The sequence below is a fragment of the Aquila chrysaetos genome, chromosome 7 (assembly GCF_900496995.4).
Source record: "Aquila chrysaetos chrysaetos chromosome 7, bAquChr1.4, whole genome shotgun sequence".
Lineage (NCBI taxonomy): Eukaryota > Metazoa > Chordata > Aves > Accipitriformes > Accipitridae > Aquila > Aquila chrysaetos.
In genome coordinates this window covers 34,439,759-34,461,338 of record NC_044010.1, presented here as the reverse complement: position 1 = coordinate 34,461,338, position 21,580 = coordinate 34,439,759, and the positions used below count along the sequence as shown (strand labels likewise).

The 21,580-nt window shown below is 38.2% G+C and overlaps 1 protein-coding gene and 1 long non-coding RNA gene across 5 annotated transcripts in view; one reads left to right on the top strand and one right to left on the bottom strand.

Annotated features, from left to right (window-relative positions):
• DSCAM (DS cell adhesion molecule) overlaps positions 1 to 21,580 on the top strand; it is a 475,910-nt gene that overhangs the window by 178,000 nt on the left and 276,330 nt on the right. The gene's annotated exons all lie outside the window — the stretch shown is intronic.
• The window catches only part of LOC115343732, a 124,619-nt gene that overhangs the window by 13,858 nt on the left and 89,181 nt on the right, over positions 1 to 21,580 (bottom strand). Inside the window, exon 4 of one of the 2 annotated variants that reach the window (XR_003924261.1) lies at positions 8,264 to 8,645. The exons of the other annotated variant lie outside the window; for it this stretch is intronic. This is a non-coding gene — a long non-coding RNA (uncharacterized LOC115343732). Of the gene's footprint in view, positions 1 to 8,263; positions 8,646 to 21,580 lie in introns of those variants that run through there. 2 annotated transcript variants of the gene reach the window in all.

The following is a 21,580-nucleotide window of genomic DNA, read 5'->3' as shown; positions in this document are numbered from 1 at the left end:
GGTAGTCTTTTAGGGATCCCAGTTGCCAATCATTAAGGAGCTTGAAGTTCAGACTGAATTCTTGTACTTGACATGATATCCAATAGGGAGCCAATTTAGAGAGCAGGGGACAGGTGCATTATGTCCAGGCTCTAGCTTCCTCCAGGCTGATAGTTTTATGCCTAGGTTGATTGTGTTGTTTTAAGCTAATCAGGAGATAATGGTGACTTTTATAAATCTGAAACTTTTTTTTCTTTCTTTCTTTCTCCTGTGAGGGCAGAGGTGATATTAGAAAATGAGTCAGGATTTATGAAAAAATCCCAGCTAGTATTTAGGGATTGTAAACTCAGATTATGAGCTAATCACAGCTGCTGGGTGTGGTGTTTACATTGGAATAGTAGTATAACCAGGTGATTGGAATTGTTGTTCTTAACAATTGTTAAAAAGATGAGCTGTGTGTTTCTGATGTGCAGTTTATGGGTTTTTTTTTGTTGGTTAGTTGTGTTTTTTGGGGGGTGGGGAATATTATTTCATAATAGTTTCTAGCCATAGAAAGAGACCTCTCATCTTTTAATTTTTATAAATATCAACTTAATTGCTCCATTGCATTGAATTCCAGAACATAAGGGGTAGGGTTAGAAAGAATACAATATAAGCAAGTTAATTATTAAATAAATATTCATGTTATTCTATTGCTCTTAAGCAGTATCTGCAAAACCTTCATTGTTATGTAATATTTTAACCGTCTTAACAAATACTGCACTGTTTGTCTCACACTTCACAGTTTTATAAGATTTTATTACTTCTGTTCTGTTAGCTTTCCATGCATAAATAGTGTTTTTATCTACTTGGGTCCACAAGATCAGTTATTTTATGACCTTGAATGTCTGTGTGTCTTTGTATAGCAGAAAACAGAACAGGATCTGGTAGGCATGCTTAGTAATTATAAAGATTATAAGATTATAACAATGCTTAGTTATTATAAGATTTAACTGTAATAGGTTAACCCTTTCGAAGTGTCACATCTGTCTTTGCAGACCAGCTTTCCTCCCTGAACAGCATCTTTTATAAGGCAGGAGGGAAACGCATTGCCATGAGTCAGCATGGCTCATCCTGTGAGATGTATCCAGGACTGCAGGTCCTGGCTTGGAAGGGAAATAAGAGGCATAAAAACCCCTAAACTGTCTCAGTGCAGCTCAAACGTGCCCTGAACAAAGCATTCACTATCTTGCTTTGACAAGCCTAAATATTTCAGTTGGTTTAGGCTTTTTTTTCTAATGGAAAATTTGATCAAATCTTTAATTTTGAGGAGCTTCAATGACCAGAAGTTTTGGGGTCTTTAGATACTTATTTGGTTTTTTTCCCCCAGACATTTTTCTGGTTTACTGTCTGTGTTATTCTGCAGTCTTTGATGATAAGCCAATGTTCATCTGAATTTTAGGGATGTCCAGCAGCCCTGGCGTAGCTCCTCTAGAATAAAATGAGAAATTTTCAAAGTAGGCACTGTGGCTAGCATCTACACTGAATCCTAGAGAAATTTTAGAAGCTGGAAGTTATCAGTTATTCCTGGAGCTCCTGACCTGCTTTAGGCAATCTAGAAAATTTGGAACGTCCTTGATTTTGAGTAAAATGAGCAGATGAATATAGGCAGGATACACATTTACTGGTATTTTTAATTGCTTTTCCTCAGGGGCTGAGAGGAATCTCAGCAGATAGAGTTTGGAAGCCAAACTCAGTTTGGCATTGTGGCTTTCACTTTTTTTCCTTTTTTTTTCCTTCCCCGCTGTGGGTTGCAACAGTTTCATTGACAGAAGTGTGGTGTACACATATGGGAACTACAACATTAGTTGGTATGGTCTGTGTAGAACATGCCTTAGCATATGGACAAGAGTGAAGTTGCTGTTTGGATTTATGTATGTCAGCTGTATATATTTGTGAGCTGTGTTTTATGAAACAAATATCTAACTTTTTTTTTTTTATATACTAAATCGTACAAACAGTCTCTCATAATTCCAAATGAGAAAGAAATGTGAGAAAATGATGAAAAAAATTTTAAGAATTGTCCTGGTTTTGGCTGGGATAGAGTTAATTTTCTTCTTAGCAGCTGGTATAGTGCTGTTTTGGGTTCAGTATGAGAAGGAATGTTGATAACACTGATGTTTTCAGTTGTTGCCAGGTAGTGTTTAGACTAAGTCAAGGATTTTTTTAGCTTCTCATGCCCAGCCAGCAAGAGGGCTGGAGGGGCACAAGAAGGTGGGAGGAGACACAGCCAGGACAGCTGACCCAAACTGGCCAAAGGGGTATTCCATACCATGTGATGTCATGCCCAGTATATAAACTGGGGGGAGTTGGCTGGGGCGGATCACTGCTCGGGAACTAGCTGGGCATTGGTCAGCGAGTGGTGAGCAATTGCATTGTGCATCACTTGTTTTGTAAATTCCAATTCTTTTATTATCATTATTGTCATTTTATTATTATTATTATTATCATTATTAGTTTCTTCATTTCTGTTCTGTTAAAGCGTTCTTATCTCAACCCACGAGTTTTACTTTTTTTTTTTTCCAATTCTCTCCCCCATCCCACTGGGTGGGAGGGAGTGAGGGAGCAGCTGCATGGTGCTTAGTTACTGGTTGGGGTACCCATGACAGAAATAGATAAAACAGTCCTTTGTTTTGATAAGATCTTCCTTGTCTAACTAAAATAAATCAGTGAAGTTCAGTTAGAGGTATAGAGTGGAACTAATAATTAGCATAGAAAAAATACCTGAATAAAAATAAATTTGTATTATTCACTGTTTCATTTTGTAATAATGTGTAACAGGCATGAAAAATGAAATTAATTATTAGAAGAAATGTCCTACAGAGCATTAGAAGTTCTTTTTTGGGGTTTTGTTTCTTAAAGAAACACAATTTTAGAAATGTATTTCCTGAAAATACTACTATGTATATAATTTTCATCATCTATATTAATTGTAGAATAGGATCTGGTTTAAAAGTATGGAAGCATAAATTCAGGATTGTGGCCATTTTATAAAATGAGCATGATTCTACTGAACTGTCCCATTCAGGAAGCTCTGTTTTGCCCAGGAGGTATGGACATAATGCACCTTTTTAGCATATCTCTACAAATTTGCCTGAAAAAGATTAGTTCTCAGAACAGTTTGGCATGTGTATAGGTATAAAAGAGCATTAAAAAATCAAATTAAGCAGCTTGCTTTGAGACAAAGAGGTTATGAGGCCACAGACATTTGCCCTGGAGGATGTGCTGCTTTGAAGGTTTACACGTTGACTCTTTAGCTTTTAAAATGCAGTCTGAAATCTTAATTGGACTTATGAGTTGGGAAAGCCAGTAAGGCAGTGTGCTTAAGCAGAGCGCTGAATCTCAGCACTAATTCTGAAATACTCTTCATCTCAGTACACAGAGAAGTTATGCTACGATACCTGAAACTGGATCACTGTGACTATTCCTTTTGACATCTTTTCAAATTGGAAGTAAAATAAACTTTTATTTAAATTTAAGCTTATAGAGCTACCTTTGCTTAAAAAATAAAAATTGTTCTTCTCTATTTTTGAAACCATTGCTAATTTCGTGAAAAGCATATAACTAAAATGAAAATAGAGATGTTAGCAACAGCTGGTAATGAAAGTCTTTGAGGAGGTGGAAAAGCCTTTTGTTTAAAGACTTGTTTAAAAACAACAAAAAAGGACATTGTCTGCCATTTGCGTGATCTCAAATAAAGCAATCTGAAACATAACTCTTAACTGAGAAAATGTAGAGATGGTGTGGTGTTGCTTACTGTCTGTCCTAGATGATATTTGACATTTTTGTGTTCAAAGTAACAATTTAACGCATAAAAGAAAATGTACTGAGAACAAACTTGTAATCTGGACTCAGCCAGTAGTATACAATTTTTATAAGATCAGAAAACTATTTAGAGTATTCTGTATGCCAAGCACACAATTATTTACTACTATATTGAAAAATGTGCATGTTTATTTTAAGTAGTAGATTATTTAGTTGTAACATCATACTCATCTTTAAATAGTTTACCAGTTATTTTTAAAGCAAATTCATTTCATTTACTGCATAAGAGATCCCAGGAGGCATGCCACTTAAAGCTTTTACAGAGATTTTAATGTGTTTTATAGAATGCTTGAATTTCCTTTTTTTCCTAAGGACTTTCTTTTTCCTCCACAATAATGTTCTCTTTGAAATAACTTTGGAAGATTCTGTAAAGGTCTTGACTGTTGCAATGCATTTCCTGCTCTCTTTCTCAGTTTTACAGCATTTCCTTTTTATGAAAACAATTACATAGAATATTAAAAAATGGATGGGGAGAAGGTAAGCAGCAGCAAGGGTGATAAGTACTGTGGTCAGCTGGGATAGCTGGACCTGAAAAAGGCAGGCGTATAGCTTGTAAAGAGAAAAAATAGAGATCTAAGAGAATAAAAGGATTAAAAGATGACCTTAAAGACATGAAGAAAGAGCCCCAAAAGGAAGTTGCTGTTGGCAGATGTGCAGGTTTTTCTCTTCTGCAGATACAGATTTCTTTGGAAGATGTACCAAGTGATGTTTTAATGAAGGGTACTGTAGTTGGCCTGTAGGCGAACTGCTGACTTTGACTGGTAGATGTTCATTATTCATCTCATGAATTGTTATTTAATTGCATAATATTACTTTCTATCCAGTGATTGAAACAAATCATGGCTAGCAAATAGAATAAATTAAAAAGAATGCAAGCATAGCTGAATGGGCATGTCTTGTGGTTTAACCCCAGCCAGCAGCTAAGCGACACACAGCTGCTCGCTCACCTCCCTCACAGTAGGATGGGGGAAAGAATTGGAAGAGTAAAAGTGAGAAGACTCGTGGGTTGAGATAAAGACAGTTTAATAAGTAAAGCAAAAGCCGCGCATGCAACCAAAGCAAAGCAAGGAATTCATTCACTGCTTCCCATTGGCAGGCAGGTGTTCAGCCATCCCCAGAAAAGCAGGGCTCTATCATGCATTAACGGTGACTTGGGAACTCTGAACGTCCCCCCCTTCCTTCTTCTTTCCCCAGCTTTATATGCCGAGCATGATGTCATATGGTCTGGAATATCCCTTGGGTCAGTTGGGGTCAGCTGTCCCAGCTGGGTCCCCTCCCAGTTTGTTGTGCCCCCCCAGCCTACTCGCTGGTGGGGTGGGGTGCGAAGCAGAAAAGGCCTTGACTCTGGGTAAGCACTGCTCAGCAATAACTAAAACATCCCTGAATGATCAACACTGTTTTCAGCACAAGTCCAAAACATAGCCCCATACTAGCTACTATGAAGAAAATTAACTCTACGCCAGCCAAAACCAGCACAGCATGACACTTGAAAAATTTTTGGAGCTGCTCAGTGTATTGCAGGTATTTATCAGGAGGAGATTGACATAATGCCATTCATGCCAAAGAGTCTGTGCTTGGGTGACCCATTTGGTGACTGATGTCTCCATTTCTCCCCTTCCACCTAGTTGTAACCAAATGTCTGTTCTTCATTCTGCATGAATGAAATTATTCGCTTTGCTATACGTGAAGCACGGTATGCAAAATGCCTCCCATCCTACTCTACTGGCCCAGTTTCTCCAGTTCTGGGAGTCAGTGGAGCACTGGAGGTCAGCAGTCGGTCTTCTTGCCCAGCATGAACTTTAGGAGTAAATGTCAGCAAGCTCTTAAGCTAACAGTGGATTTCTCATCAACATTTAAGACCCTGATAAACCTCTTACTGATGCTGTGGCAACAATCAACATGCTGTATGTATTTCCATTTTAGAAGAAGATAAATATAGGGACTTGACTGAAATAAAACAAGTACAGAAGGAGTGCTGTGATCTTAGCAGTCGTTAAATTTCTCTAATATAAACTATCCATAAGAAGCTTTGTCCTCCTAATCCTCGCTGGTTTTTAGACAATTCGTTGTCTTACAATTAAGTACAGATGGTTTGGAGCTGTAATGCTGATAAAAAAAAAAGATGCTTAGGATTGCTTCAATTTCCGGGTTGGATTTTAACAGTAATCCATGTCTGAAACATAAGAAATCTGTTTTTATCTGATCTTTAATGCTTGTTTACAGATAGCTGACATATTTCAGTAATTACTGTATGTATATAAAATAATACCATTATCATATTTACTGAAGAAGTAAATCTGTAAGAAGGCTGTATAATAGCATCCAGCTCTTCAGTTTGTGCTACTTGTGGCATAACCTTCTGCTTTCATTCAACCATGCAAGAAGGGTCTTCTGACACAGAGGAAGTTTGATTTTACAGTTGGAATACCACTGTCAAGAAATTGGGTATACATGTGGGAAACTCTTCAGTATAATTATTTAATGTGGAGAAAATTGCTGAAGACTCCCAGAATGATTCACTTGCCCACATCTTTTTAGGAAGTTCTGCCTTTCTCTTCTTAAAACACAGACATGAGCAAACGTGTAAGTCTTAAGGCTCTGTAATACTTTTAACTGTTTCAAAGCAGGATGGGAACTCCTGACAGGTTTCAAATATCACCTTTGCCGTGAGTCTATAAGACAGACATTTTAAGCTGTTAAAAGAAATCCACTCCCTGACTACTTGCTCCTCTAACTGTAGACAGTCCTGTCTCCCTGCACCCTCTTTCAACGAATACTTTGCCTTGGTCTTTACTGGGAGCTGGGCAGGTAGAGAGAAAACAGCATTTTCATCAAGGAAATCACCCTACCTAACACAGGCCCTGAAGTTTGGATGTGGCTTTGGCTTTTCGATGACACTTGAAGGCAGTGATTCCTGATGTTAGGTGTCTAAAATTAGCAGGGAGGAGGAATGGAATAAATGAGGTTCCAAGCAACCACCTTCCTATATTTTTATTCATGTTGGACCTTACCGTGCTCTGTGTTTATTTAAATTTTCAGCTGCTAGTTGAACTGTTACTAGAATAGCATCTAGCAAACTTTAAAGTAGTGGAATATGCCAAATTTTTCCTAACAGAAAATGATTCCAGAGGTGAATATTTAGTATAGGTAGCTCCTGTCCCTGATGAAATAACTGTATAAACACAGGGAGAATATCATGCCAGATCATTAAAAAAAATACGTGAGTAATCACCTCTGTGTGATTTCTGACTGATGGGGCTATATTTTACAGCAGCTGTACACTGTCAGTCACAGTTTCTGTGTTGACCTCTAAGCCCTCTGTAGCTCTTAGCAAGACAAGAGCTTTTGTGTCAGCAGGAACCACACCAATACTGCTGTATTAGTAAGCCATTGCATACACATTGCCTACATATTCAATGCAACTTGCTTGAGATTGTATTTTGCTTGGGCCTGACGGGTACCATGTGAGGAGGTATAAAATACCTAAGATGGTGGAAGCTGATATGGAATTAGTTCTCATGTTCAAAACATTCTTTTTGGCGAAACATATGCTTGCCCTTTGCTGGAGGTGTTAAATGCCATCTTTTCTGAAGGAGCAAAATTGTGAGGCTTCTTTAGCTAAAGACAGCAATGTTGTTTCATATTAATTGAAGATCTGATTCTTTAATGCTTGGATATCAAAATTTAAGGGACTATTTGATGTGAATTTACTTGTTTTTATTAACTTGCATCATTGAAATATGAGGAATTTTGGTGATTATGTTCTAAATTCGTTAAAATCAGTGATTTAATAACATGTGAGACCCAGTTAGCCCTTTGACTGCTGCTGGATGAGAAGAGCGGGAAGTTGCTTAGGGAAGGAGTCAACAGAGGATAGTCCACAGATAAACAGCAACCCAGCCAAGACCATTTTGAACAAGCTGTGATGGAGGATCCCTGCTCCCTGCCCTCTCCTGGCAGCTCTCCACACTGACAGGTGCTTAAAATCCAGAAAATATGGAAGCTTTCACTGCTGCTCTGCAGCAGCAGTCATCCATCGTGGCAGCCTTTCTCTGCTTTACTGTCCTTCCAGGTTGGCTGGCTCAAGGTCTCTTGCTGGCTTCCATGCTGTTTTGGGCGTTCCTGCTAGCTGCAGTGTTTCTGCCCTTACCTCCAGAGACGAACACGTGCAAACTGAGGAAAGTCAGCTTTCCCTTCATAATCGTTGCAGTAGTGATCTCTCTCATTTCTGTCCCCACAAGCACATCCTGAGCACCTGTTTACTCCTCACTTCCAGCATTTTTTCCAGGCTTTCACTCTCACCCAGCTCCCTCGCAGTGATGAGAGTGCAGGCTTACAGAGGAGCTGCCATGCTGTTTAGCCACAGGTAGGCCAACAGAGGTAACACCCACGCAAATTAGTCTCTTTGGTCATACAATCAAATAGAAGCCTTAAATGACACCCATCTCAGGAGGAATTTTTTATTATTATTATTTTTATTCAGTATTTAAAAGCTGCATGCCGTGGAGGACAGAAGCAATGGCTGATCCGTGTCCCGGATCCACGTACCTGGATATCTTTGTCAGTATTAGCCGCCTTGTTTGGAGAAGTGTACTGGCAGCAGAGCACCTGTTATAATGCCATACTCCAAATCTGGTCGGGCCAGTGCAGGTGAAGAATCTTCTCAAGGGAACAGGCAGAGTCTGTGTTTGGACATAATTCCTGTACATTTCTGTTGTTTCAAAACAGTGATTCAGAGTTAAAACTGCATACAGAAAGTGATAGCTATGTCCTTCCACTGAAATTATCACGAATGATTTTGTCTAAGGAAAAAGAAAAAAAGCAAATCATTTGCCTGGCTTTGCTTTGCCACAGTAACTAAACAAACCCTGCAACATGCACGGGAGTTGACAGGTGAAGAAATGCGTGCTTAGTTCTCATTTTAGTTAGTGTTTTAAAAGGAAGGAATGGTCATGTTTGAAAAACACTCAAGTGCTCTGGTGAGGAACACAATATAAAAGTAAAAGCTTAAAGATAAGGAAGAACCAGTTTCATTCAACTACAGTTCACACCTTCAGAGAGCCAGTAGCTATTTTAAGGACATTCCTGGTTTTTGATGCTTGATAACTTTCCTTATAAATACAAATAATGGAAAATCAAAAAGAGGAAAATTAACATAGCAAAATGTTACCGGAGGCCTGCTACCATAATAACCACGCATCCATAATTCATAAGGACCCTGCAAGAAACTGTAGCTTTCTTCTTTCCTCTGAAGACGGTTAATCTGCTGTGAACTTTGTTTGCTTGGAAGCTTGCATGTTTTTCCAACCTGATGCACAAACAAAACAGTATTTTCCCCTCTCTATGTTAAATGGAAGGACTTTTATTTAGTCCAGAACATTATGATTAGAGATTGTATATTCTGTAACACAGTGGAAGAAAGTGCTTTCTTGCAACTGTTACAAAAAAACTCATTATGTTTATGTAATTATATGCTGAAAAGTTTCATTTTAAGTTCAGACCCGCTCTTCTTTAAAGCCACTATGACGGTAGAGCCTGCATTTTGTTTCTGAAGCCAGGCACAAATCCCAGAGAGACACGCACAATATCATTTGCAATGTGTGCTGAACAGTACCGTAGAAATCACAGCCAATGACTAGGCCTTCTGAAATAATGTAGTGTCATGATTACTACTCTGGTAGGATATGCCAAAAGTGGGTTATTTTCCTGTTAGCAGAGAAGTAAGGTGAAGCAGATCACCTGGTCTGTTCCTTTCGAGCTCAATCACAGCTGTGTATGCTGCTTTGAAGTATAGATGGTGCAAGGAGCGTATACATCCTGTCTCCTTCACAGTGCAACAGCTCTTTGCTGTTTTGCAGTGCTGTATTTCCTCGCCATTTCTTGGTTTGCTGAGTAACTGGAACTTGCAAAGATACCCGTTAGGTCCTAGATTATTGTTCGTTCATCTCTTGGTGGCTTTTTTTGTGTGCTGGGTGCCACTGTGTATTTGGGTATAGGATTCTAAGAACTAGGATCCTCTTTTCTGCCTGTAGCTGCTTTGGAATACTGCCGTGCCTCAGAAATCGTATCTGGTTGTGTCAATTTTTGTTATTTCCTTCCTTAAAAGAAAAGTCTGTTTAAATTCCTGTTTCTATGGACACTGTTGAGTCTGTTAGCCTCTGTGTCTTGCCCAGTAGCTTGACTTGTTATAGGATTAAGTGCATCTGTGTTGACCTGTTTTAAGTCTTGGATGTTTATTTCAAGGGAATGAATTGTTTTGTAATGCTACTATTCTACTACAGACAGAGGTGGTGAAAAGAAATATGGGAAGATAATTTGGAGGAGTATTGTAGCAAATGCAGGCTGTACAGAGTGCTGTATCTGTGTAAGACACAGGTGGTGTAACTGGGTACAAGAGGCTCTTGTTTCAGTGATTTACGTCTGCCTGTAGGTAATGATGTAGGATAATTGAGCACAAGAAACAGCAAAAGAAAAAAGTTTTCCGTTTTTTAAATCCCCTTTCTAGTTCATATCAGAGATAAGATTTATAACCGAGAACTCTATATTCAACATGGCTTGCTGCCAGTGAGATGCAAATCAGAGCCTGGCTTCCGCAGGCTTCAAAGCCAGGCAGAAAACAAGACACTGCATCTTTAAGAAGTGCTTATTTGGCATTTACTTATTTAGTTAAAGATCATTGCCAGGCAGAACTCCCGTGGGAGGAGTGGATGGCTCATTGGGCCTCATGGGGAGGGCGGTAATTAAACTCTGAAGGCAAGCAATGATGTTAAGCTAAAAGCTCATCTTTAAATAGTAATACACTTGCAATGTAAAGTGGAAGGCCCTCGGGTGCCTGTTGACATAGCGTTAGGAGCTGGCACTTTTTTATATAAAAGCTAAATTGAAGAAACTGTTATGAGCTCATCTGCATAAAGCAATATGATTCTGCCTGAGGGTGTGGGCAACAGGGAGTGATTAGCAAAACGTCTTTTTCCCTGCTACTCTGTTGCTCTGCTAACATGCCACTTGTCACTGAGAAATTTGAGATACCATATGCCAACCTGCATCTACAGAGACCCCCTTGCTGATTGCACATTGAAGAATTCCTCTTCAACACATGAGGAGCTGTCAAAAAGCATTTCTGAGACTGCATGAAACGTGCTGGAAAGAAAAATCTCATGTTGCCTTCTTATTTCTTCCTCTTGTGTTGCATCAAGCCCTTCCTAGTCACAACTTTAGATGTGAAGCAGAACACATTTACAGAGAAAGAACTGGATATTCTTTGCTGACCTTCATCTCCTCCTCATCCCATGTGGGTTGGACTTGCTTATACAAACTAACCTTCAGCAACTGGAGGCTCTAGTTCCTATAGAGAAGTATGAGCCAGCTTGATTTCCATGGAGATCTGGATGGGGCATTCGCTTTGCTTAACAGCAGTTTGAATTCCTTGTAGCTGTGCATCATGGGCAAGGAGGGGATGCCCAATGGAATGATATTAATAATTAAGAGAAAATGAACAACAAGCAATAATATAATTTCCTGTCATACCTGTTGCAGACTTAAATTACTTAAAAATAATGAAATGAAGAATACCATAAACTTTTGTTCAATTGGCCCTTTTTTGTTTTGAGGTAAAAATCTCTTTTTCTATCTTAACAAAACAACCCTCATTTTCTTTCTCTGCATTTTGATTTTCAGATCTGGTGTTGAGTGCAAAATTTAATTACTATGTGTAGTATGTACATAGAAGCACACATCAAACTCTTCAGAAATATGTTTTAATGTAACATTTCAATATTCTAGATAAGTGTTCTACCTGCAGTTCAGAACTCAAACAAAATGTAGGAGTGTTTTCACTTTCAAGTTATTTTGGTTTTGTTGGAATGAATGTACATACGTGGTAAAATGCAAGGCTCTCTTAAGTCTTCTGTTCACAAAAGATATCCTGGTGGTTATTCTAGAAATTAGCCTGAGAAGCCATAGAATTATTTACTCAGGATTGTCCCCATTGTTGTAAAACGTACCCTATGTCTCAGCTATTGTACAGATTTTAATATAGACCTGAGCTGTCCAAATGGTGGCTTGCTAGATGACTCTGTCTAGACCCCAAATTATTTTGGATGCATCCTAACAAAATTGTGCCTGTTCGCATGATGTGCCTCACTGTGCTTGTCTGCTGTGGAAATGCCGAAGTTGGTCACTTCTAGTTTTTGTTGCATGGAAAGAGACTGGCTTTATTGCACTGCATACACTGAAGGTCATTTCCTAAAAACAGTGCCTTGAACCTTTGGAATACTCTATTTCAGAATACAAGGAAAACCACTTTTTAGTTTGTGTTAACATCCAGGCAGTTGAGATACCAAACACAGCGTGACTCAGTAGTTGAACAGTGATGCCTGGACATTTATGATTAACTTATTGATTCTTATACAAGACTGATAGGGAGTAAAACCATTTCCATCTGTTCAGTACTACGTGAGCAGTCTAAAATGATCACATAGAGATCCTGTCCATAACGACAGGAAGCCTATATCTCAGATGTACTACATGGCTTGTACTCTCAATGATTGTTACAGTAATAAATCCAAATACTGGCAGGATGCTGAAGACAAACTAGGCTTTCGTCTTTGGAAAGTTTGGTTCAAGCATTTAGCACCAATTCAGAGAATTCAGGGCATGAAGTCAGTCTGAAAGGAATGTGAAAGAGGATCCCCTCATAAAAAGGACTGAAACGTAATGACAGGTTAAATCTAAGCTGGTGGAAGCTGGTGTAGCTATCATGTGAATGCTGTTTCTAGCCCATGCATAGAGAGTTTCAGTGCCCTAGGCTGCCTGTATGCTGAGTGTGAGAGGGAAGGCTTGTTTATTCTTCTTCCCCTGTCATGACACTCATGACAAGAAGAGACATGAAAAGCTCAAGGGGCTAATCAGTTTTTAGGCTCTGACCCATATTTTGAGTTATTAGTAATTATGAAATATAGGAATTCTCATGTCTTATTATACCCATATAACTGCACCGCTTCCACAATTGCTCCAGACTTAACTCTGTGTGAATGAGAAGTTAGCAGGCACTGTATTTTTGAAAGAAACTAAACTGTAGAAAGGAATGAAAATGAAACATGGGTGATGATGTAAGTGAAAAGGTTTGAGGTGGGTTTTTTGCTTGGTATTTTTGTTTTTGTTTTAAGTTTTGCCAGGTGCATTGGAGGTAGCAAGGAAAAGGGAGACAAGTGCACAGGCTGACCACCAGCACTTCCAAAAGATAAGATCAAGTTGTTTTTGGCAACATGGTGGAACAGACCTGATAACCTGCTTTCCACTATGAAACATAGGAAACACGTGCATCTCTTGACCTCTAATGCTTTCACTTGTTAACAAAGGTCTGTTTTGCACAGTCAAAGCTGGAAAAAACAAGAAAACAAAAATACATCCATTGCAATTCCCAATGAATGTGATTGCTGCAACAGTAAGATTCCCCGGTTTGTGAATCTATAAAACTCAGGTGACTGTAAAAAGCGTGAAGACAAAAACCACACGGTCACGTGGACTCATTGTCTTTGCAAGGTTCTTTAACTGTACATTAATCTTCACCCCGTGATCTGAGGTGTGGGCCGAACAGTTGTGAAGTAGGAACCAAAAGTACTCTCAAATATGACAAGGAGGTTTCTGCTTCATTTTATGTTATAGAGCTGCTAATTTCTTGTCTGGGAAAACTCTAGGAAGAGGCAGTTTCTGCTGTGGCTTTTCTTTGTGTGCTATTAGACTTGATTTTAGAGCAGATTGAGAAGGGCATCTGCTCATAGCGCTTGTAAGCTTAGGACATTATATTAAAAGAAAAATATCCTTTAATGTATCATGAGACAAAGCTTAAAAAAATCCTGTTAGTGTCAGTGATGGTACTTATTTCTCTTGTCCTCCCTCTCTCTGTTCTTCTTTTGCTCTAGCGGCTTTGACCATTGATGCTAATTAGTACTGAAAAGGACATTTTTGGCAAGGCTTTTAAATACAGCTTTTATCTTCTCTAGCAACAGACAAAGTTGTATTTAATGGTATTTGACATCTAAGAGTGACTGCAAGGTCTTTTTTCTGTTGATTTTTTTTTTCCTAAAGGATTTCCTTATTCTTCTAATTTATTAAGAAATCAGATGTACTTTTATTTTCAACATACTTCTATACTTGGCTGAGAACATGCTGTGTTTACATGAATGTACGCTATTAAAAAGCAAATGAGAATTATTTCCGTGTTGCACTGAGTGTTCAACATCAGGAGATTTCCTTTTATTAGGTTTACGCTGCTTATTCTGTTGAGCTACTGCTGTTGATATACATATCTTTTACAGTCATGAAATGATGTATTTTCTTCTTTTAAAGGTTTTAAGAAAATTCTCAGCACCATCTAGTTATTGGCCTGTATGGTATAGTTGGTATACAGTTGCAAGAGACTCATGAGAAATAGTTGATCCAAATGGTTACTGTAGGTATTTCCTACTTGCCTATCTGCAGTGGTATTTTTGCCATACATCACTGTAACTGTTTTCTTTAGAGGGGTATTTCTGTGTGGATGCTGATTTTGGCCGGGCAGCACTGCCAGATGTAACTATGCCAGTGTTAGATTATAAGTGCTGCCGTTGGATAAAAATTTCTAGAAACAGTAGCAATAAAATTACTACAGCCTTCAGAAATAATGAACTGGCTAGGTATTTAACATGAATCCTACTTGCAGACATGTTTCTGTTTCATGATAGGTGTGTCCCAAATCTAGGCAATCTACTTTTGCTACCCCAAACCATTAATTTTTCCTACTTTTAATCATTTATATTGTAAACTGCTAGAACTCAGCTGAACAGGATGTAGAACACAGGATGGAAAGAGCATCTCCTGGTAAGATACCAGACTTAGACATATATTAGATTCGGTTGATGTGTAGGTCTAGACTTTGTTGCAGGATGGCAATTAGTAGTCTGTAGAATAAGTGCATTCTCCTTTGGCCATCTTCCTCTTTCATTGTTTCCTCTAATTAGTCTAAATTGCTAGAGCTCATGTTAAGACCGGATTTTGGGAGGCAGGGTAAATGCTTTGCATCTCTACTAGAGAAGGCAATTCTGCAACCTGGAACTCTTTCAAGCTACTTTCAAACTCTTTCACCCTCCATGTCTCTCTGGTGTCTAGCTGCCCAAACCAAAAGCATGTGATGTCCGTGCAAACCCTCATGTGGACTTTCGTGAACTTTTGGCTAGGGTTCTTGGCCCTCCAGGGGTTATAGCTATCTGTCATCAGAGAATGATCTAACTTACACTGGCAAACTGGCCCAAGGAAAGGAAATATAAAGATGAGCTTTCTCTCATTTTTTTTCATTTCTCAGCTGCACAGCATGCTCTGCCACAGCCTAGAGGTATGATTATGGCCCTAACTGTTGGACTAAATCATGGATATGGCATGTCAGCAAATTTCAGGATTTCACCACCATCACCCCCCCCAAATTATCTGTGTGCAGATTTGACTTTTGAGGCTGGTTCTATTGAAATAATTTTCAGTTAAATTCCCAGAAATATTTTGTTACAAAGCAGTTGAGCAAAACACAGTTCCCTAGCTCTGCACTGCCTTATTGGAGTTACAGCTTGGATGCTTCCCCATAGGCCAGGCTTGTTTGACAACCATATTTCTCAGAGGACAGCAGAGATTTATTTTGGTCAGCTGTTTGGATTACAGCAGATACAGCTGGATTAGAAAGCTCTGCACAGGAAATAATAATGCCATTCAGCTCTCAAATTTCAGTTCCCACAAGGCAACATGTGGGCCCTGCTTGAATGATATCTACATTACCCCTGGGAAGTGCAAATCTTCAAGGAATTGGTCTGTAGGTGAGAATGATGATCTAAACCTCAGCTTCCATAATACCTATTCCTCTTTTTAAACTGACAAAAATCAAGAGTTTAGTGTCATTCCAAAAAAAAAAAAAAAGTTTCAGAAATACTGAAATGTTTCCTTTTGCTTGGGACCTTAAAGTGATGTATTTCAGAATCTGGAGCCTTTTTTTCCATGAATACCTCTTCAATGAAGAACATTGACATGTTGGCTTTTACCCCCTATACAACATTAACAGACGCTGAAATTTCTAATGAGCTGGAAATTCAGTATTTTGCTTACTGTCAGAGGTGGACTACTTTTTGTTAGATGTCATTTTTTTTCTTTTTAAATATGTCTATATTAACTGTGTGATACATCAGGAGCACATGCTAACTGATGCACATGCTACCTAATAATTGGCATAGGGTATATAATTGTTCACATACTGAATTAGATATAAAATGTTTCCCATATGAAATGTAATTACTGTGACTCAATAATCAGTGTGAAAAGAACTGTTTTGCCTTTCTATAAATAGAGCTTTTCTTTGGGGATGACAATAATATAATAACCAGCATTTGCCAGGTGGGACAATCCCTATATTCTGGAGCTGAAATTTGTAGCAGTTAACATCAACTCAGATACTTAAATGAATATTGGGTTGTTGCTTTTGGGAACAGCAGAATTTGGGATAATGCTGTCACTAAAGTGAAATTCTGTCATGAAAGACCTTTAAATTAATCTTTTTGAGCCCAATCCAATAGTCTAATGGAGTCACTGAAATGTCTCCCATTGAGTTAAATAGGCTTTGGGCCATTAGCTTTCCGAGCAGCAGTCCTGCATCAGAGTTTCTCAGGGGTGTGGCAACTAAAAAAATTCTTTACTGTCAGATCATAGAGCCAGCTTTTCATCCAGCTTTTAGTTGGGATCATATTTTCAAACAGGTGTCTAAAGTGTTCCTATCAAATCAGGGTGTAGAAACATCTTATATGCCCAGTGTAAGTGCTTGCATTTGAAAAGTTGCTTCTAAGAGCCATTGCTTTTTGATTTGTAATACCTTATATATACCAAATAATTCTCTTTTAGGGTGATTCTCTGCAGTCACAATTGTGACATCTAGTCAGGAAAAGTCAAAGAAACAAAAAGGACAAGTATTTGAATGTCTTTTCATTTCCTAGTTCTGCTCCTTAAAGCTAAATGTTCCTTCTTGGTAAAAAGGCAGTAAAGGAAGAGATCTTGAAGCTTTAGGAAGGAAAGGGATCTCTTCCACTTCCAAATATCAGCCATCAGCATTTTTACTTGTAGTTTCTGCTTGGTTGTTTGGTTTTGGTTTTGTTTTGGTTGGTTGGGCGTTTTTTGGTTGTTTGTTTTTTCTTTTTGTTTAATACAGCTTCCTGTCTTTTTTTAAACCCTGCTATACTAAACCCATAAACCCACTTGGTCCCAGGAGGATACTGAAGGAATGAGACTATATATGCTTTTTTTTCCAACTTTCTTTGTGGGTGGGATGAATTTTTTCTGTTTGTATTTCTGACATTTACAGATCTGCCAACTCATCATTACCATTGGGAGATAATTTTATTTCATGTTTATTTTAAGCCCTGTTTGAAAAAATTTCTCTTTATGTATGAATGGCAGCAAATATTGTTATACCTTAATTACAGTAGCCTGATGGATCACATAAGCTTGAGATGGACCTTTGACCTTGTCCCCAAACCACTGCAATTTTAGGTACAATTTGATTCTTGGCATTTCAACACATTACATGGTAAATGGAATTTCAGTACCTGTAGCAGTAACATAGAATAGACATTCATGGGCAAAAAGGTCTTCAGTGTTCCAAAGGGCTGTTGGAGTATGGCAGTAATCTGATTAAGTTTTGGCTACTTTTTGAGAGGGAGAAGGATTTTTCCTGTTAAGCTTTCATAGCTTCTTTTTCAGAAGTCTTGTTCTGCCTCGTTTGGAGTAAAGTATCTGACATTCAGAGCATTTGCTTATACAGTCAACTGGAAAACTGGATACCTCTTGGTCTTCAGAAAGATTAACTAAATTGTACATATTGATTATTTAAAAGAGTTGGAATTAGAATTTCAACATCTCAACACAAGACAAAATGAAATGCTAAAAATGTAGAACATTTAAGCAACAAATTTAAATAATAAAGAGTATGGGAAGAGAGGAATACAAAAACTCTTTTAAAGGTATTAAAGAATCTGTTGCAATAACAAAATGTTGTATGTAATCTTAGATAAGTATGTATATCAATTCCGGATTTTCTGGATCTTTGCGAGAAATCACCTAAATTTTCAGTGAACCCATCAAATAAAAAAGTTCTAGACATATACATAAATTCATATGTAAAATAAGAGGGATATGAAATAAGTTTCTAGAAAAAATCTAACTTTTCAAATTTTGTTAATTATTTCATCTTGCTGATAATACCTGATATTATTCTTAATATTAATAAAGTTATTGCCTTTATCTAATATCCAGGATTTCTGCATAAAGATGAGAGTTAACGTATTTTGTGTTTCACATTGACAAGAGATGGAATAAAACAGAATAATCACCACTATCAGGAATGGCTGAACTAGATTGAACAAGTAGTTGCACTGAAATAAATAACTCCCACCAACTTTTCCCCGGAGCTAGGATATTATTTGCAGATTTTTTGTTCCCTACAATGTTACCGTGGTCTTATCTCAGGGCTTTTTAAAATGGAGTTCCACCACTTATAGGAGGTCATAAAAGAAAGTACAAAGCATGAAGACCGCTGTCATATCAATCAGTGTAATTAGCACAAAAGAAAGAAAACATAAAACTTGTCCTTTTTTCGCATTTAAATAAGGCTTACATTCTCAGGACCCACAGACCAGCTTCTTCCGAATGTGCGATGCCACTAACAGCTACAGAAAATAGGAGGTGGTGGAGGGAAATACATGAATATTACTAAGTACTGAAGAGCTTTTATTGCTCTGTGAAACGTGAACCCAGTGATTTTCTGGAAATCCCACCAAGTGTGCAGTTCAGTTACCTGCTTATACAGTGTCTGGGAAACATCAGTGGGTTGAAAGGTGACCTAATTTCTGTCATGTATACAAAGATCTAAGTGTGATTTGAATATTTGGGATGTCTTCATGTTTGTAGCAGGGCAAGCAGATAACCCTGAAATCAGAGAGGATCATTCTGATGTCTTAATGAAGGGTTGTTCAAAATTGGCTGAGCTGTAATCTGTAAAACTTGCCATTTGCAGTAGATGTTATACCCCACAGAGCTTGTTAGATCCGTGCTGTTAAGAGAAAATGAGAACCACCTGTTTGCATTGAACATGCCTCAGCCACACTAAGCCTTTGCAATGACCTACCCTACAGCCAATGCTCTCAGGTGTTTCCCTGCAACTTGTTAGAGGTGTCAGAGAAAACCACTGATATGGTCATAATAAAGCATTGCCTCAAGTTTGCTATAGATCGCCTCTGGCTTTTGCTTTTTGGTTATCTCTGGCCTTCCTACAACTTTGGCAACCATCCTTCCAAGAGATAATACATGCCCTATTGCTTTTTGGCTAATGCTTCCTAGACCCGGTCGTATCCATTTGCAGTCTTGCCTTGAGCTGCTGGTACCATTCCTGCTATGTGACGAAAAGGCGATTGCTTAAGGCAAAGACAGGATGTAAGTGTAGCAGCATTTAATGGCGATGAAGAATTTGAGGACATTGAGGAAAAGGGAAAGAACAAGATCACACCAGCTATTTCATCTCTGGCATTGTCCAACTTCTGGTTGTCTGATTGATTTTGTAACCCAAATAAAATGTCAATACAAATTTTTAAGTGCATTTTCCTACACAGAAAATAATGCTTAAATAATATCTTTATCATATGCACCACTTTAGGTCCCATATGAGTTATCAGTAGGGTTTTGGACATCCAGCTGCACAACAATATTGTCCTTGAAGGGCTTATGTGGGAAAAGGTGGCAGCAAAAGGCTATTTTTCTTTATAGGGCTTCAGCAACTAGCTGGGCACTAGGAAAACTCTGTGTACCGAGGATTTCAGAGAGGAATCCCAAGACACATTCAAGCTCAGAGAAAAACCTTTCTGCACCAGTTATAGACCTTTTCCATCCCTGTTTCTTACCTCTGTACCCAGGTCAGCTGTTTTTCCCTTTACTTCCACATCACCAGGATGGAAGCAGAGAGGAATATCAGTTACACAAACAATGGGGTCTCTATCTGACCTGCTGACACCTTGCTCCCATGAAGGACCGGTCATAAGAATTGCGTTGTTTGCCCTCAGATTACAGAACACTCAGCACAGATTGAGTACTGGAGGCTTTTGCCACTAACTTGTATTGACCATAGATATCTCTATTTTGGTTTAAGTATAGAATAGCAAACATTTATTTTTGGTGACAAAGGGATAATTGTAAATAGTAATCCAGAAGTAACTGTACTGCAAAATATTTTTTGTTTCACAGTGAATTTTCCTATTTGTAGAGAAGCTGCTGTTGTGTTTCAACATCCAAAGACCATCTTTTTGTTTCCTTCTGGCACTGCTGCTACATACTTGTTTGCATACTGGTAAGGACATGCACACAGCACACAGAAAGATTAAAAAAAAAAAAGACTGTAGAATATTTTCGTGCTTTCTTGTTCCGTATACACAAATGTTGAGTCTTCTTGGGGTTATCTACTACTTCAGAATTTATGGAGAGAATATGTGAGTGGCATGTATTATCATGCAGAAATGAGAAAGAGGAGAGTTAGAGAAAGTAAGTTGGACCAAATCTTTCATTCTTCCATTTTAGTCTTTTTGTTCCTGCATTCTCTTCTTTTTGCTGATGTCATGCTGTTCTAATTTTCCTTGGTTGTCAGAGTAACTATCATTTTGGGCCATCCAGTTATATTAAATAAATAAGGATGTCAAGTGAAGGAGAGTCAAAGAAACTAATCAGGAGGGAGAATTAATAAGGCAAATGATTTATATCAGTATATCTGTCGTGTAAACTTTGATAATTAGTTTGCACCAAGGTTGAGTTTTGCGCCTGGATCTCTAAGACACTTTTATTAGACTCTAAATGGATATCCTCATGCATCCAGTTTAGCTCTGATTTTAATTTTAACTGTTATGTTTTAATGGGAACCCAAACCAATGAATTTTGCTATAGGTACAAATTGCAACATTTAGTTTATTCGGAGTCAAGTGATATCACTTGGGTGAAACACTGCCAGAATTGTGGAAAATTGAGAGCAACTAAATAACTGAAACACAAAGCGTATTCTCCTTCTGACTCGTCTGTAGATAGATCACAATCTCTAACGATGTTAATAGCTATTCACAGCTTGGTTGTCACTATTATTTGTTTCTCTTTCACGTGTGAATGCATATGGTTTCAGAATATCAAGCTTGTTCCTAAATGCCTTCCAGATATGATGGCATTTTAGGAAAAATAAAGCTTATTCCAGAGGAGGGGAACATTTCCCTTAGATCTGGTACAAGTAAACAAGGCCAAGGATAGGGGAAAAAAACCCAAGTAGGTCAATTACTTATTTATTCCCTATTTTCCTCTTCAGATTTCATTTGAATTTCTGTTAATTTGGTCTAAGTCTTTAAGATAATTTTATGTTTGAGTCCCTATTAGGAATGCTAATGTTAATAACAGCTTTGAACTTTGAACCAGAATCTTTTTCATAGTGACACAGTGCATATATTTTAAATGGCTAATATTTTATATTATTCTGGAAATTAGGCTAGAGGTGCCAAGTCTTTCCCTCCTTCTCATGTCTCACAGAATCATAAATTATGTTGAAGGGGTCCTCCTGAAGCTAATCCAATTCAACCCCCTGTTCAGAAAAGGTCTATTTACATCAGGTTTCTGAGGGTCACGACTAGTCAAATCTTGAACACCTCCCAGG